We start from the raw sequence: 16,138 nt of genomic DNA, 5'->3' as shown, positions 1-16,138 counted from the left end.
CAAAAAGGAGTAGGCAGAAGTATAAACTTATTTAATCCTACCCCTTTATTACCAGTTACTACAATCAAGATTTTATTTATTCTATTTTATTTTATTTTTTTTCCATAACTATAATATTTACAACACTTAAAATCTATTCAGAAACAAATGGTTCCTATAGTGTATTGACTATAATTTAAGCTACATACAAGCAGATATACAGATAAATTTTCACCTATCTGTAATACATAAGTTCTGTACATATGGAACTCTATACACACACACAGCAAAAAGACATTAAAGAACTGGACAATAAATCCATGTTTCATTTGATCATGGTATTAACTTCAAACGATCTGCAGATGGAAGGTAAGAAATGATGAAATAAACTGACATTCACATTGACATGTTATCAGTGTGGTGAGTCCCAGGGGCCGACGGGCAGTGAACTTAGAGGGTCTTATGAAAACCAGTGGATCCCAAATAATTCTTGTGTTCTTGAAAAATTAATGATCTTAACCTTTGTTTATGTATCAAAATAGGACTATTTTCCTCTTTTTCAACAACCTGCACAGTTCTGGTACACAGAGAAAAAAATCACTGCACACAGGGTTTGTCAGGAGCCCATACTGAAAATAGACTCCTACTAATCCTGCGTTTGACTGGTTAGGGGCTATTCTAGGGAGTGGCTTAGCAAAGGGTCACTTATGATCCACTGCTGATCAAATAGGGTATTCCTCCTCAATCGTCATCGTCATCATCATCATCATCATCATCACTGTTTCATATCAGCTTAACTACTGAACAACAGCTAACATCAACTTATCATCACTATATAAACATATTATCTATATGTAAACATATCTTGTTGTTTTTCAGTATCAGGATGGAGGAGCAGAGTCCAGACTCTCCTGAACCCAGCTGTGTGTCCATGAAGAGTGACGGGTCTGTTCAGCGCTTTATTGACTTGAAACAATCTGCAGGTGGAAGGTAAGAGATTCTAAAATAAACTGACAGTTATGTTGACATGTTATCAGTGTGGTGAGTCCCAGGGGCCCAGTGAGGTTGTCAGGCGCCCATTCTTCAAGTTTGTCAGGGGTCCATTTGCTGGGTTTAGCAGCCCATTCTCTGGGTTCATCAAGGACCCATTCTCTTGGTTTATCAGGGGCCCATTTTCTGGGTTTTTAGGGGGCCCGTTCTCAGGGTTCATCAGGGGCCCATTCTCTTGGTTTATCAGGGGCCCGTTTTCTGGGTTTATCAAGGGCCCATTCCTGGGTTTATCAGGGGCCCATTCTCTGGGTTTATCAAAGGCCCGTTCCTGGGTTTATCAGGGGCCCATTCTCTGGGTTTATCAAGGGCCCGTTCCTGGGTTTATCAGGGGTCCATTCTCAGGGTTCATCAGGGGCCCATTCTCTTGCTTTATAAGGGCTCCGTTCTCAGGGTTCATCAGGGGCCCATTCTCTTGCTTTCTCAGGGGTCTTCTTCTCTTCTTGGCCAACAAAAATCTGGCACACTCACCAGCACAAAGTCAGAGGTAGAAGAATTCCTTTTGGAAGCTCTCAGCGACCCCAATAGGAATCAGGGTCTGGGAGCCAACCGCAACATCTCTAGGCCTGGGAAACCATCAACTGAGCTGAATGTGAAGGAACCCACCTGGCAGGAAGTTCAGAACATCGTCCGCAAAGCCAAATCATCAGCTGCCCCTGGCCCAAGTGGTATACCATATAAGGTGTACAAGAAATGCCCTAAACTTCTCTGGAGGTTATGGAAGATTATGAGGGAGATCTGGGCCAAGGGTTCAATCCCACCAAGCTGGAGATTGGCAGAGGGATGTTTTGTTCCGAAAGAGGAAGGGTCCTCCACAATCTCCCAGTTCAGGACAATCTCCCTTCTGAGTGTTGAGTGTTGAGTGCACGATCTTCTCTGTGCTGGCAAGAAGGATCACCTCTTACATGATACAAAACCACTACATCAATACAATACAAGAACTTTATTCATCCCCGAAGGGAAATTCACTCGTCTGGGAGTCTCATCTGTTTACTGTAGAATTATACAGTCTAATAGTTGATGGTATGAAAGATTTTCTTAATCTTTCCGTCCTGCAGCGCAGGGATAGGAACCGTCCATCACCGTTGTTTCTTTGCTCACTGAGGGAGATATGAAGTGGATGATCCATGTTCCTCAGAATGGCCTCCACCTTGCTCAGTGCACGTCTCTCCACCTCATCCTCCAATGAGTTCAATTTGATTCCAATCACAGAGCCAGCTTTTTAAACCAGTTTGTTCAGACACCTTGCATCCTTGTGTTTCACACTGCCTCCCCAGCAGACTGCAGCATAAAACAGAACACTTGCCACCACAGACTGATAAAACATCTGCAGCATCTTACTGCAGATGTCTATTGATCGGAGTCTTCTGAGGCAAAAGAGGCGGCTCTGCCCCTTTTTGGAGATGTAGTCTATATTTTTAGACCAGTCCAACTTACTATCCAGGTGTACACCTAAATATTTGTATGATGTCACCACCTTGATGTCCATGCCACAAGTGTTCACTGGCTGAAGAGGGGGTTTGGATCTGTGGAAATCTATGATCATTTCCTTAGTCTTTGAGGTGTTGAGTAGGAGGCAGTTTTTGTGACTCCAGTCACTGAAGGCACTTATCAGATCCCTGTATTCGGCTTCTTGTCCATTTCTGATACATGCCATGATAGCAGTGTCATCCGAGTATTTCTGGATGTGGCAGGACTCAGTGCTGTATTTGAAGTCTGATGTATACAGTGTGAACAGGAATGGAGCCAGCACTGTTCCTTGTGGAGCCCCTGTACTGCTCATTAATGTCCCAGAAATACAGTTCCCCAGCCTGACAAACTGTGGCCTTCCTGTCAGGTAATCTGTGATCCAAGAAACACAGGAAGGACCCACTCCCATCTCCGTGAGCTTGTGTTTGAGTATGGTGGGTTGGATGGAGTTGAATGCATTTGAAAATCAAAGAACATGATTGTCACATAAACTCCAGGTTCCTCTAGATGAGACAGGGAACGGTGAAGCATGAAGAGGATGGCATCATCCACTCCAGTGTGTTCTTTGTATGCAAACTGCAGGGAATCCAGTTTGTCAGTTTTCCACAGAGCAGGTACCTGCCCCGGCTGTAGACTCAGGTTGAAGATCCTGTGGAGAGGTTGACACAGTTGTGCTGCATAGTCTTTAAGCAGCCTTGGACACACACCATCTGGGCCAGCTGCCTTCCCAGAGCAAAGTCTCCCAAGCTCCAACCTCACCCCTGTCTCTGTGACAAAGAAGGTTACAGGTAAAGGTAGAAATTAAAAAAAATCAGAGATTGTTAGTCTCCATTGAAAAAATGTGTTCAGATTTTAAAATCTTGATGTTTATGGTGGCTTTATCTGGGGTTGGCTCACAGTGGCAGCAGGCTGATCCATTCCTCACATTTTCAGTTCCTCCTTGGGGATCCTGAGGTGTTCTCAGACCAGATGGGATATATAATCCCTCCAGAGAGTTCTGGGCTTGCCCTGAGGTTTTTCTATCTAATGTCTGTGTTGTTGAATGTTGTCTTCTGGCTGCAGCATGGGTGAAAAGCCCCAGAGTCATATCTCACTCTGTGGGACAGTAAAGTTGATCTGATCTGATCTCCCAGTTGGATGGGCCTTGAAGACCTCCACAGGGAGGAGATCAGGAGGATCCTGATCAGCTGACCCCTTTAGATGTGAAGATCAGCAGCTCTACTCTGACCTCCTCCCTCTCTCTAAGGCTAATCCCAGACTCCCTCCTGAAGAATCTCATTTCAGACACTTCTATCTCATCCTGTTGATCATTGTCCATATACAGCACCATCATGTGTGCTACTGAGTATTGGTGGATGGAATATAACACCACACAGTGGACACAAGAGGTGAAATGACACACATGAATCTAAAGTCAAAGCCATAGAAATGTCTGAACTTTGAATTGTTTGGTGTCTGTCTGTGATTGTGGAGCTGCAGCTCACTGTGGTCTGTTCACATTCAAATAGAAACAGGAAGTAGAATTTCAGGGCAGATAAACAGGATTCAGGGCTGAATATGAAATGTTAGTTTGACTCTGTCAGTAACCTTGTTTAGGAATGATCAGATGATAACAGTCAGCTGTGTTCAGCCATATCCTGATTATCCAGACAGATTTGACTGTCATCAGCTGCTGTGTCGGACTGGTCTGACTGGTCGCTGTTACTGGGAGGTCAAGTGGAGAGGAGGAGTTGATGTATCAGTGAGTTACAGAGGAATCAGATGGAGAAGAGACATGAAAGAATGTGGATTTGGATGTAATGATCAGTCCTGGACTCTGGTCTGCTCTGCTATTGGTTACTATGCCTGTCACAATAAGAGATTAACATCTCCTCCTCCTCCTCTTCATCCTCTGGTAGAGTAGGGGTGTATCTGGACCATCCTGCTGGCTCTCTGTCCTTCTACAGAGTCTCCTCTGACAGACTGATCCACCTCCACACCTTCAACACCACATTCACTGAACCGCTCTATCCTGGGTTTAGGTTAGGTCCAGGTTCCTCAGTGTCTCTGTGTTCTCTGTAGCTCAAACTCTGCTGTCTGAATCCAAAGCTTAGTCAGACTACACACTAGATGATTTATCAGCTCTGATTAACCTGATTGATTTGATTCAAAGCTTGTCAGTAATTCTTTTCACTAGTTGAACTTGCATTGGTGTATATGTCACTGTTGAACTGCTCAGCAGTCATTTTGATATGATCAAGTCCATTTTAGTCTTGTTTCAGTTTCCATACTTTTTGTTTGGTCTAACCAAGCCCACAGACACAAACAGCTGATCAGATACTCTGAGGTGGAAGAGCACGTAGCCTGTAGCCTAAGCTCACATTGTAAAATAGTGCCACACACAGTGGCTTTCTCTGTGAACAATAACACGTTTCAAAAATGTTTCAAACAGTGTACAATTGAGCCAACATTGTTGTAGGAGCCACATTTGAGTTTTTTATTGACATGCTTTCATTTGACATTGTTGACTTTTCTTTCATTTTGTTGGCGCCCTCCGCAGGTGGTGAGGGCGCTGGCCTATTAGAATGAGCGGCTGACGCACAGCCAGGAAGATGGGTCACAGCACAAACTGTCATTGAGCGCAGGCTTAGATAGCTGTGAATGATTTGTATTCAGAAACCCTATCAAATGAACTTTTGTTTTTCATTGATCTTTTTATTTTGGTCATAAACAAAAGCAATTTTGAAGCAGCTCTCTAAGGATTGATTTTTGGAAGTCTGCATGTGTGATGATGAAGCTGTGATGATGTTCCCGTTCTACCTTTGGTAAAAACATGAATGCTGGAAAAGGTTCAAAGGTGTTGCTCAGAGAGAGAAAGAGGAGAATTTTTGTAGCTATATAAATTTTAGTTACCAGTAACAATAAAGAGCTTTCCCAGATGAATGTCAAATATATTCATGCATGGATATGAGTGGATCTGGTGTGTCAGGTTAGCTGTTTCCTGCTGACAGAGCTTTATGTTTGAAACTTTAGGATCCTTCAGTTCTCAACCCACAGACATTAGGGACAGCACAATTACACCCCAACAAATAATCACTCTGCCAGAACACACAATTCAGTCAGGCATTTCAACAGACATCCCAGATAGGAGCGGTCAGCCAGATACTAGGTTTTAACCTTGTCTTGTTGTTTTCCTCTTTTTTGTCTCATGTTTAATAGACAGGCTGAACCAACTATCACTGATAGTTCTAAATAACACTAGACTGAACAAAGTATTGATGGATTGATTCAAATGTTTATTTTGAACATCTAAGTAAAGTATAAGCTGCACTGACATTAGTAAAAGAAATAACTAGAAAAGCACTCAGAGAGCACAGACCACCATTAGCCCGATCTCCTAATAGTGAAGAATCCTTTAAAAAAAATTCCTGGATCCCTCCCAGCATTGTGAGTATTCTCGTCACAATTTGCTGTCTTTCTCTCTGTTACGCTTCGACTCGTCTCCTCGACCAGGTGTGCGTCTTTCAAACTCTATAACCTCCAAAACTTTGAATAGAAACACACCCACAAATGCTGCTGGGACTGAAGTTACTCATGTCCGTCATCTCCTTGTGTAAAGTGGTAACAGCGCGGAGCTCCGCCATTAGCCCTATCTCCTGATAGTACAGAATCCTTAAAAAATTCCTGGTGATCCGGATCACTCCCAAAATCTAATCACTTTTTCTTTATGCCATTTCTGACATTTCCTCAAAAATTTCATCAAAATCTGTCCACAATTTTATGAGTTATGTTGCTACCTAACAAATGAACAAACCCACCTGATGACATAACCTCCTTGGTGGAGGAAATTATAATGCTACGGACATCTAGAATCATGAATCTGGATCTTTCTTTTTTAATCTATGAACTTCATCTGACCTCGGTGAACTGTTACACCCCTAAATGTCAACCATGTTCTAGCATTGGAGAAATGTAGACCTACCTTTGGTGTAAGGGAGGGCAATCCTAATAGCCTCCCACTTCCTCTGCTCCTATTCTGTCCTCCTCTCCTTTTGCCCCGTGGTGCTAATAGCACAAGCTAATATAACTAGCCACGCTAGCTTTTATCAGTGAACTCACTAAGACGCTGCTAAAAGCTTTACTGTTCCTGGTGAAAGACTCCGTGGCTTTCTCTCTTCTCCAGCTGTTGTCTGACTGTTCTGTAGACTGTTTTCAATCACCTTTTTCTTCATTTACAGACTAATATCTCTGCTATGAACGGCACTCGGCTGCTCCTATTGTTTTCCTTCTCTGCACTCAGCCAACTTTTCCCGGCAAGGGCGGGACTTAATTTCAGTAGCTAATCAGGAGTCTGTATTTACTTTCTCAGCCAATGGTAGCTGAAGCTGAGTGTTGCTAACCTGATTGACAGGTGATGAGACAAATAGTCAATAAAACATGAGATAAATGACACATCAGTGCTATTTTCTACAGGGTTACATTTAACATGAAATTTTAGACAGAATTTTCATATTTAGATAAAAAATAAATATTTGTATTTATCAGTAAACATTTAAAATTACAATTAAATATTTAGATTTATTATTATATAGTTATGTAGCTGAACGGAGCTGCCCACTCCAGCTACGCTGCGTTGTGTTCAGGTGCTCAAAGGAGACAAGAACACAGGCTGGTCTCATCAAACTCCATTTTAATCTGAATGAATTCAGAGAGAGCAAAGCGCTGCCAACATGGGTTCTATCTTCACAACACGCCTAACATGACAAAAAGAAATGCTCAAAACGTGTCTCATAGAAGATGTGATGGCTGCGACAGCCCACACGCACACACAAGCACACATAGCTAACACGTGTTAAGCTAGCTCTCTCTAACTCTGATTTACAGACTAAATACACAAGAAAAAGTCACTCATTCATCTCCTGTACAGATATTTACAACAACCAAACTGTTTTTAGCAGTTCAATCAGACGGAGAACTTTTATATTTGCACTTTATGAATGAGCTACAGTGAATACATACCTCTCACAGTGGAGCTCTAAGCAGACTGACGAAAGGGCGGAAATGATGTAATATACCCCCTTGCCACTAATACAGTACCTCAGGATAAAGACTTAAAATACATGATAAAACAGAGGATTCTGGTGAAATTAACCCTCAATACACCAACAAAAATTTACTGAATACTTAAAAATAAATATAAAATAAGAAGACAATATTCTCATGCAGTATAATTTCAACAGACATCCCAGATAGAAATAAACACTAATATTATCAATAAACATTTTAATTCACATTAAACTTTTTTATCTATTATTAAATATTTAGAAAAAATATTAACATTTATATTATTGATAAAGATTTATAATTCACATTAAACATTTTTTACATTTTTAGATATTTAGGTATAATCTTAATATTTATGATTATCATGAACATATACATTTACTATTTATGTTTATGATGAAACAAAAAGATTTAGTAGATCATTTAAGATTTATATTAATCAATAATGTTGTCATTTGAGAGCTAAATTCTTTTTCACATAATTTTACATTAAAATATATCTAGCAAACGTTTCCTTTGTTGTCTTTTTTACTCATCAGTATGGAGTCACTGGCATTGGTCACAGTGTAGCTGAACTTCAAAAAGTGAAGCCAACATGAATGTCCAAGTAAAAGTGAGTCTAAGTCATTTTCAGCTGCTCAGTCAGCTCATTTCAACTAGTTTGGTTTTACAGTGTAGGTGATGAAGAGGCAGGAGGGTGAAGATGTTGCTTTTCCTGCAGGTCAGCTGCTCCATCAGAAGCGTCCTCTGTGAGAGACAAAAGGACAAATATGGATGTTAGACTCACAGCTTCATCAAATCACATGTCAATGTCAAAATAATAGAAGGGAGCAGACGCCAAATGGACATTTCCAATGAATAAATACAGTTTACACACATTTGAAAAACAATCATGTGTAGAAAACACTTTGGGGTCATTTTGAAGTTTGATGCCTGAAAGCAGCAGCAGACTCAGGATGTTTGAGGGCCAAGGACAAGAATCATAAATAGGACACCTGCAGGACTTTGTGGGGCACCGCTGCAGAAGTGTGGTCCAGTTTTGCCCGCTTGGAGGCACCAAAGGGGGCAGTTTGTCAAACTTTCCTACTAGAAAGGCTCCAAAGAAGACACTTTGTCAAATTAGTCCACATAGAGCAGGGGTGTCAGACTAAATCTCAGCAGGGGCCAGATTCTGGATTCAGGTCTAACCTGAGGGCCTAACAGGGTCACCTTTAAACCAGAAACTGTCAACCTCATTTCACCAGGAATAAAATATGAAAAAACTTATGATAAATAATGTTGACATTTAAAAAGTTAAAAAGATAATTCCACCAGTGTCTGAAAGCTATAAAAACCTTTCTAATTCAACATTTTGAGTTTCATATACAACAGAAGTCTGTGTTTAAACAAGCAGGACAACATTTCTTTTTTTTTTTTTTATTAGAAAGAGAACTTAGTAGGAATTGAGCTTCTAAATGGTGAAAAAATTCAGCTCTGGGATGCTGTGGCATCACAAAAGCATCAATCAGTAAATGCCACTATCATCTGGAGTGCAAATCAGTGCATTAAGTGTCAAAAAGAATTCATTTTTCCAGTGAAATCCATTTCAAACAGGGAGTAGAGATGCTCCCTTAACTCTAATCTGCATCAGGTTGGCTGTCACCAAGTGAACAGTGTCTGAGTGTCTGTCTCCTCACTACAGCAGAAAGGCTTCACTGCCCTCTAGTGGCTGAAAAATAGAACAGCCATGCAGCTCTATTTTCACTCAGTCTCACTCTGAAAACTGTGCATGAGGATGTCTGCTGTATGGAGCAGGTTAGAAAAGAAAGGAAGAGTGTGCAGAAGTTAAAGGCTCTGTAAACCATTTCACTCTGCCATGAGTGTCAGCTGGAGTTAAAGGAGGATAAATTGAGCTGAAATCTGTTTTTATCACTTGATTAAAAAAAAAGTCCCCTGATTACGGTTGCGCCACCCTGACATTTTCTGAGGCAAAAGTTTATTCTATGAGCTTACTAACTTTATATTGATCCATTTTATTAACATTTGATTGTTTCAAAGATTTCAGCCATAAAATAATGCCAGAATATTCTAATTTGAGTTTCTCACTATTAAAATGTCATTTTTAATGGAGTCAGTAATCTGTTCATTTACTCAGACAGTCACACCAGCTGACATTTTTAGGGTTTGAGATGCCAAAATATGAAATGAATGATATTATTGACTGAAAATGTATTTAAACAAAGTGGGTTAACTAAACTAAAGTAGGTTCATGAACACATTTCAGTCCTTCAAACAAACTTTGAAGTGTAAGGAATGGCTCCAATGAGCCAGTATGTGGTGATTCAGAAACAGACAGACCAATGAGACGTCAAGTCAGACACAACTGAATAGAAACCTTCTGACCACCATGAACACCTTTGACTGCAAACTTGGCTCCTCATCTCTGCTCTGTGTACTCACCATTCAGGATGCTGCTCCTCTGTAGCTGACGTTAGCTCCAGCTGAATGAAGAGTAAAGAGACAGAACAGTGCTAACAGACTGCACAAGGCTGGAGTCTGACTACACCAGATATAAATCCTACTTTATGTCACTCACTGTTCAAGGAATTTATGATCCATGTTTCAATCAGGACAAGCTTGGACACTTTCCCTTATTCTAGTCTAACAACAAGAAAACCCTGAGCTGACCCTCCATGACTGTGGCTTCCTTTTAGTGTATTTCAGGTTAAACGGGACATATTATGCCAAAATTACCTTTTCAAGCTTTTCTAACAAAAATTAGTGCCCCTGGTCTGTCCATAATCCCCCAAGAATCAGAAAAAAACATTAAATGAATTATTATTATAGCAACTGTTAAGATCAAGCTAATGTTTGATGCCAAAGAATTTACTCACTCTGTATGCCTGCACTCAAAGAACTAATTCACCATTTTGCCAGTTTTATGTAATTCAATTACATAACAAATTTCCATCCAATTGAATTAAGTAATTCTAATATAAACAGTTAAATACCTCTTATGTAATGAAATTGAATAAAACAAATGTAACTCATAGAATTTACCTAATTTACTTAAATTCAGTTTATGTAATTTCTTTGAATAAATTCTACATGATTTATATATGTTGATGTACCCAAAACCATGTATGAGACTGTCAGTGCATCTGTTGGCACCAACAGGCAACAATTCAGCATGACTCTTTTAAGCGGTGAAGCTAACACTTTGCCACACTGTCTCTCCACCCCCACCAAGCAGGCAGTACTTGGCTGATCTGGAGCACCGTCTATAATGTTTTTGAAGGACTCTTCACCTTTGGGAGGTAACGTTAATGGTGGAAATCTGTTTTCTGAGTACTTTCTTTGGTTTTATATTGAGTCTAACAGTGATGAGGAATCATCACTCAGACAAGTTGAATGACTTTGACAAGCTCTGGCTAAGAAAGCATGAATTGTTATTATTTATTCTCAAACACTGGTACAGTCACATACAGACGTGGTGGTCTGCAACATTAACCCCCTCACTCATGGTGTCATCGTTCTAAAAACACTTCTCACTAAAAACATCACCTAATAGACTAAACATGCATAACAATTTTGCAATGAACATGAACATTCTAAAAAATTATGCATGTTTAGTTTATTAGTTGATGTTTTTAGTGAAAAGTGTTTTTTGAAGTTTGACACCATGAGTGAGGGGGTCAATGTTGCAGACCAGGATGTCTGTATGTGACTGCATTTGTAATTGAGAACATAACAAATGTTCTCACTTACTGAGAAATCTCTTATAAAAGTTTTACGAGTTGGCTGGGTGTTATTAATCATAGCAGTTTTACAATGTTAAACTAAAGAAACACCGGATCCCACCATTAGCCCTATCTCCCATTAGTGAAGAGCTGTCTAGTAACATTCCAAAAACCAGCCCATGATCCAGAGCAGCTGACTACTCTCTGCCTGGAAGGGTGGAGACATGGTGAGGCAGAGGATTGACTTCGCCACATATCAAACCATTGAGGATGCATTGCCTGCCAGCGCCAACAGATGCACTGACGGTCTCGTACATGGTTTTTGGAAAAATTTAAAATAGCCCTTCCCCTTAAAGAACCAAAAGGATGGAGGTACACATTGGGAAAAAAAAACTCCCTGAAAAATCACTGGATTATCAAAGGTTGAAGAGGAGTCACCTGACTAGAAGCTGTAGTACACAGGTGTCTGAAGGTTCATCACCAGGTGAGAAGATCTTGATTGCCAAGGATTATCTACAGCTGGGACACCTAACGAGCTGCAGCTGTGACCGTACATGAGTGATGGCAGCTGAGTTGATACTTAAGTGGGTGTGGTTAAAAGTTTTACTCCAGCAGAATTTACTCTGTGTTTTTACTCCAACTCTCCTGGTGGGTGGTGATAAATATACTCAATAAAGAGTAAATTTTACTATTTTTGAGTTAAACACTTTTTACTCTGTAAAAAATTACTCCCAAGATTTTCCTGTGTGTTCATCCCTGGTCCAACATCTAGACTTTCTGCCTTTCAACCCACAAGGAACAACAGACACATAATACCTGCCTACTGTGTCTGCCTACAACGGAGGAAACCTCAACTCCAAAAACAGAACGTCAAATCTAAGAAAGCTGTTATGGTGAGTAAGATAAACAAGCTAACGACTGCACGGCTGGTTAGCTAAACAAGCTAACGACTGCACTGCTGGTTAGCTAAACAAGCTAACGACTGCACTGCTGGTTAGCTAAACAAGCTAACGACTGCACTGCTGGTTAGCTAAACGTATAAGCTCACATCTCTGTTTTAACCTGCAGACTGCAGAGACACAGCTGTGTCAGTGATAACTGACGTCACATGTCCAACCACCTCTGCAGCTCTGCCACAGAAACGTTACGTCGTAGGTGATACTATTGTCATGTGTGTGTTTATATCTCTGATATCAGTGATTATAACTAACATGGTTATAACGGGGGGCTAGTGGGACAAATCTGTTCAGTGAAAATCAGGATAACAATTCATAAATTGGAGCTAAAAAAGTAAAAATTAAATTAAAAAAGGCATAAAGTCAAAAATGAGGCCAGTTGATAAGATTAATTTCATAAATATAAGCCAAAAATCATTAACACATGATAAAATGAATATAATGTGATTAAAAAGTAAGAACTGTGAGGTACAAATTCATGTATGTCAGATTAAAATCATCATGTAGAAATAAGAAAACTATCATGAAAGAAAGAGTAGGTTTTTTTTTCTTTATATTAAAATTTTCACCCCATAATTATGATAAACAAACATAATTTGACTGCTGAATTATTTATTACGTTATTTTCTTTCATTTCTTTTACTTTTGGTAAGTTATGCTACTTGCTATTCATGACAATGTTCAGTTTACATTTTAATAAATTGTACAAAATGAAGTTACTCATGAAGTTACTACTTGAGTAGTCTTTTAATAAGGTACTTATTCTTAAGAGTACTTTTACTTCTACTTGAGTAATTATTATTGTTAAGTAACAGTACTTTTACTTGAGTACTGTAACTGTGTACTCTACCCACCACTGGTTAGCCCTCTTCTCTTGGTAGAAAGTTTCTGCCCTCCTCTCCTTGTCCTCCTAACTAACTTGTGGCCTCTTTTTATATCAATGGCTGTTAGTGACCCTCTGAACCAGTAATTGATATTTCATTAATGTCAGTGTGCCAGCCAACATTCATACACATTATTAACATTAACATCACCTCCTATGTAACTGAGACAGCAACTCATGGTGCTTTTTATTTATTTATTTCATTTAACCAGGAGAAAACCTCTTTGAGATTAAAAATCTCTTTTTCAAGAGTGTCCTGGCCAAGACAGCAGCAGCTTTTTCTTTCACTGTTACACTGTAAAAACCAATATCACTTTTACTCAGAAACATTGAGTTGAATTAACTCAGTTTTTTGTAACCTGGTCTAAATACTTATTATAAACAAGTTACTTATACTTCTTGGCCATAACAGCTAAAGGGCTCAGTTTACTTTAGTTTACTTGGTTTGAACAAATTAAGTAAAAAGGGGGTAAAATGGAGTCGTGTTTACTTAAAAATCCAAAACTGTGATTTCAACTCTATTTTTATGAGCTGATAGAACTGATTTTAGTTTTAAGTGAACAGTACTCAAACAATTTAAGTATTTATGTTATACTCAAATATCTGGGTTATGACAATTTTGCAGTTTTCCCAGAATGCCTTTGGGCACTAAACCTTAATGCACTCTGTTTGCTGCTGCTGTCTTGGCCAGGACACTTTTGAAAAAGAGATTTTTAATCTCAAAGAGGTTTTCTCCTGGTTAAATAAAATAAATAAACAAAATGTACCATAAGTGAAGTTGCTGCCTCAGTTACATAGGAGGTGATGTTAATGTTATATTAATGTCTATGGATGTTGGATGGGACACTGACATTAACCCTCACTCACTTGTTATTTTTAGCTCTATCTGTCCATGTTTGTCCTGAAAATGTACACGCTGAAAGGTGTTAATAAAACAATCATTTTTCAACATTTTTTTTAACTTTCACTGCTTCAAACCTGTTCAACAACCTCAACCCTGACCAAAAATAAAATTAAAAATTAAAAATTAAAAATTCAATGTTGCACCCTTTTTAGGCCAGTTATTGTACACCATGTCACTGGTATTTTTTCTGGTAAAAAACACAAAAAGACCATAATTCCCATATGAAATGATCTAGAATTTTTTTTTTTCAATAAATAGAGTCTGGGCCATGCCAATGATGAGTATCAAAATTGATTTTGATGCATTGAAATTTTTCTGTAGTGCCAAATTCCCTATTTTAGCTACATCCATCCTTGTTTGTCCAGTAAAGACAAAAACAGAAGTTACTTCTGTTTTTTCAGGTCTAAAGGAAACCAGACTAATGCAGATCAACAACGACAACACTTCTTCATGTGTGTGGGACGGTAGCTCGGTCTGACAGAGCTCTGGGGGACAGAGGAAGACCAGGTATGGATTTAAAGTCTGACTTTAGTTTTCCTCAGGGGCAGAGCTAGACTTTGCCAGCATTAGGGGCTTAGCCCAAGAGGGTCATGGGGCATTCTCCCCAGAGGTTTTTCCTGCTTTACAGACACTATTCAATTGATTTGAAGCCATTTGTTTTCATTGAATGCACATGTTTAATTAGAAAGTACCTATTAGAAACAGTGTTTATGATTTTAAAGTGTTGAGTATGTACCTGTTACCTAAGAATGTGTGTTTATTTTAGCATAACAGAATCTAAAAACTGTCCTCATCTATAGGTACTATGTGATCTGTTCCTTTCTGACTCTCTCTGTTTTCTGCTCTCTCTTCCTCCTCTAATCTTCTTTCATTCTCTCCCTTTCTCTCTCTGCTCCACTCTTTTACTCCTGGATGGAAGTTTGCTCCACTGAAAGAGGAAAATAGAAAAACAATGAGCTTTCAGATTTATGACCATGATATTACCATTAAAGATAAAGTTTTACATGTATCTTAGTCTCATCAACTCTCTGTTATCTTTTCTGTAACTCCCTCTCTTTCACTTCCTCTTCTCTACTTCCCAATTCCCTTTTTTTTTTTTTTTTTACATTTTCTTTCACGTCATATTTCATGATTCCTCAAATCTGAACGCAGTCTCAGTCTTTTCTTAATAATTCTCCTCATCACACATGTCCTTCCCTTTTTTCCTGACGTCTGTTGTTTCTCTCCCTCCTCTTCATCAGCTCTCCTCTTCTGTAGAATCTTCTTCTTCAGCTGTGAGGGGTTTTACTGTCCTTTCCTCATCTTTTCTTTACAACTGTCCTTCACTCAGCACCTTTATTTATTTTTATCCTTCCATGAATGAAAAACTACTAAAAAGTAAACCACACCCACAGGTACCAGCCAGGCATGTGGGATTTTATTCAGACTTGTGTGGGGCGTCCTCCCCCAGAAATCTTTGAGCTTTAAAAGATTTATTTCCTATATTGTGGTGTGTTTTGCACCTTTATTTACTAAAATTGAAGTGGCTAAATTAACATTCTCAAGTGAACTGTTTCCACATTATTGGAGTCAATGAGGTCAGACTAAAGTCTAAAAGCCACATCATATTTTCTATGTATAAGATCCAAGATAAAGTAGAAACCAAATCCTGAGAGAGGTTCATGATTGCCAATATTTCAAAGCGTGGATAAGGTCGTGTTTTCTATCTAAAAAGAGTTGAAGAGCTCATAAAATACTCCAGCCTATACTTCAGCAAAAACATGGTTTCTGTTAGATCATTTTATTCTATATGATTTGTGTCTGAATCATGTAAAAGTGTGCACAAGTGTTTGTTGAAAATGAAAAAAAGGGTTATCTCTTTTTCCAAAACGAGTGACTCTGTTCATATTTAACATCTCTGCTGTGCTCAGTGTGAGTGTGTGTGTGTGTGTGTGTGACAGACTGACCCAGGATCAGCAGCTTCACTGAGCAGACTCACAGGATCAGATCACTGTTTATCAAACATGGTCAGAACTCAGAGGAAACTTAAAGGAGTGTTTTCTGTAACGTGGAGGATGCACATTTATTTTCTCAGCTTAAGCTCAGTCATCCTGATTAATCAGACATACGTGTCTGTGTTTTTAGCTTTAATCAGAGC

At 39.2% G+C, this 16,138-nt stretch overlaps 1 protein-coding gene across 2 annotated transcripts in view; it reads left to right on the top strand.

The window, feature by feature from the left end:
• Positions 1-330: 330 nt before the first annotated feature.
• LOC121520098 (NACHT, LRR and PYD domains-containing protein 12-like) overlaps positions 331-16,138 on the top strand; it is a 53,450-nt gene continuing 37,642 nt past the window's right edge. Inside the window, exon 1 of one of the 2 annotated variants that reach the window (XM_041803372.1) lies at positions 331-348. The gene's annotated coding sequence lies outside the window, so the exon portion shown is untranslated. Of the gene's footprint in view, positions 349-14,380; positions 14,509-16,138 lie in introns of those variants that run through there. The other variant, XM_041803369.1, reaches the window with a different exon arrangement.

This window comes from Cheilinus undulatus, linkage group 13 (genome assembly GCF_018320785.1).
Source record: "Cheilinus undulatus linkage group 13, ASM1832078v1, whole genome shotgun sequence".
Classification (NCBI taxonomy): domain Eukaryota; kingdom Metazoa; phylum Chordata; class Actinopteri; order Labriformes; family Labridae; genus Cheilinus; species Cheilinus undulatus.
This window is presented reverse-complemented; position numbering and strand designations above follow the sequence as displayed.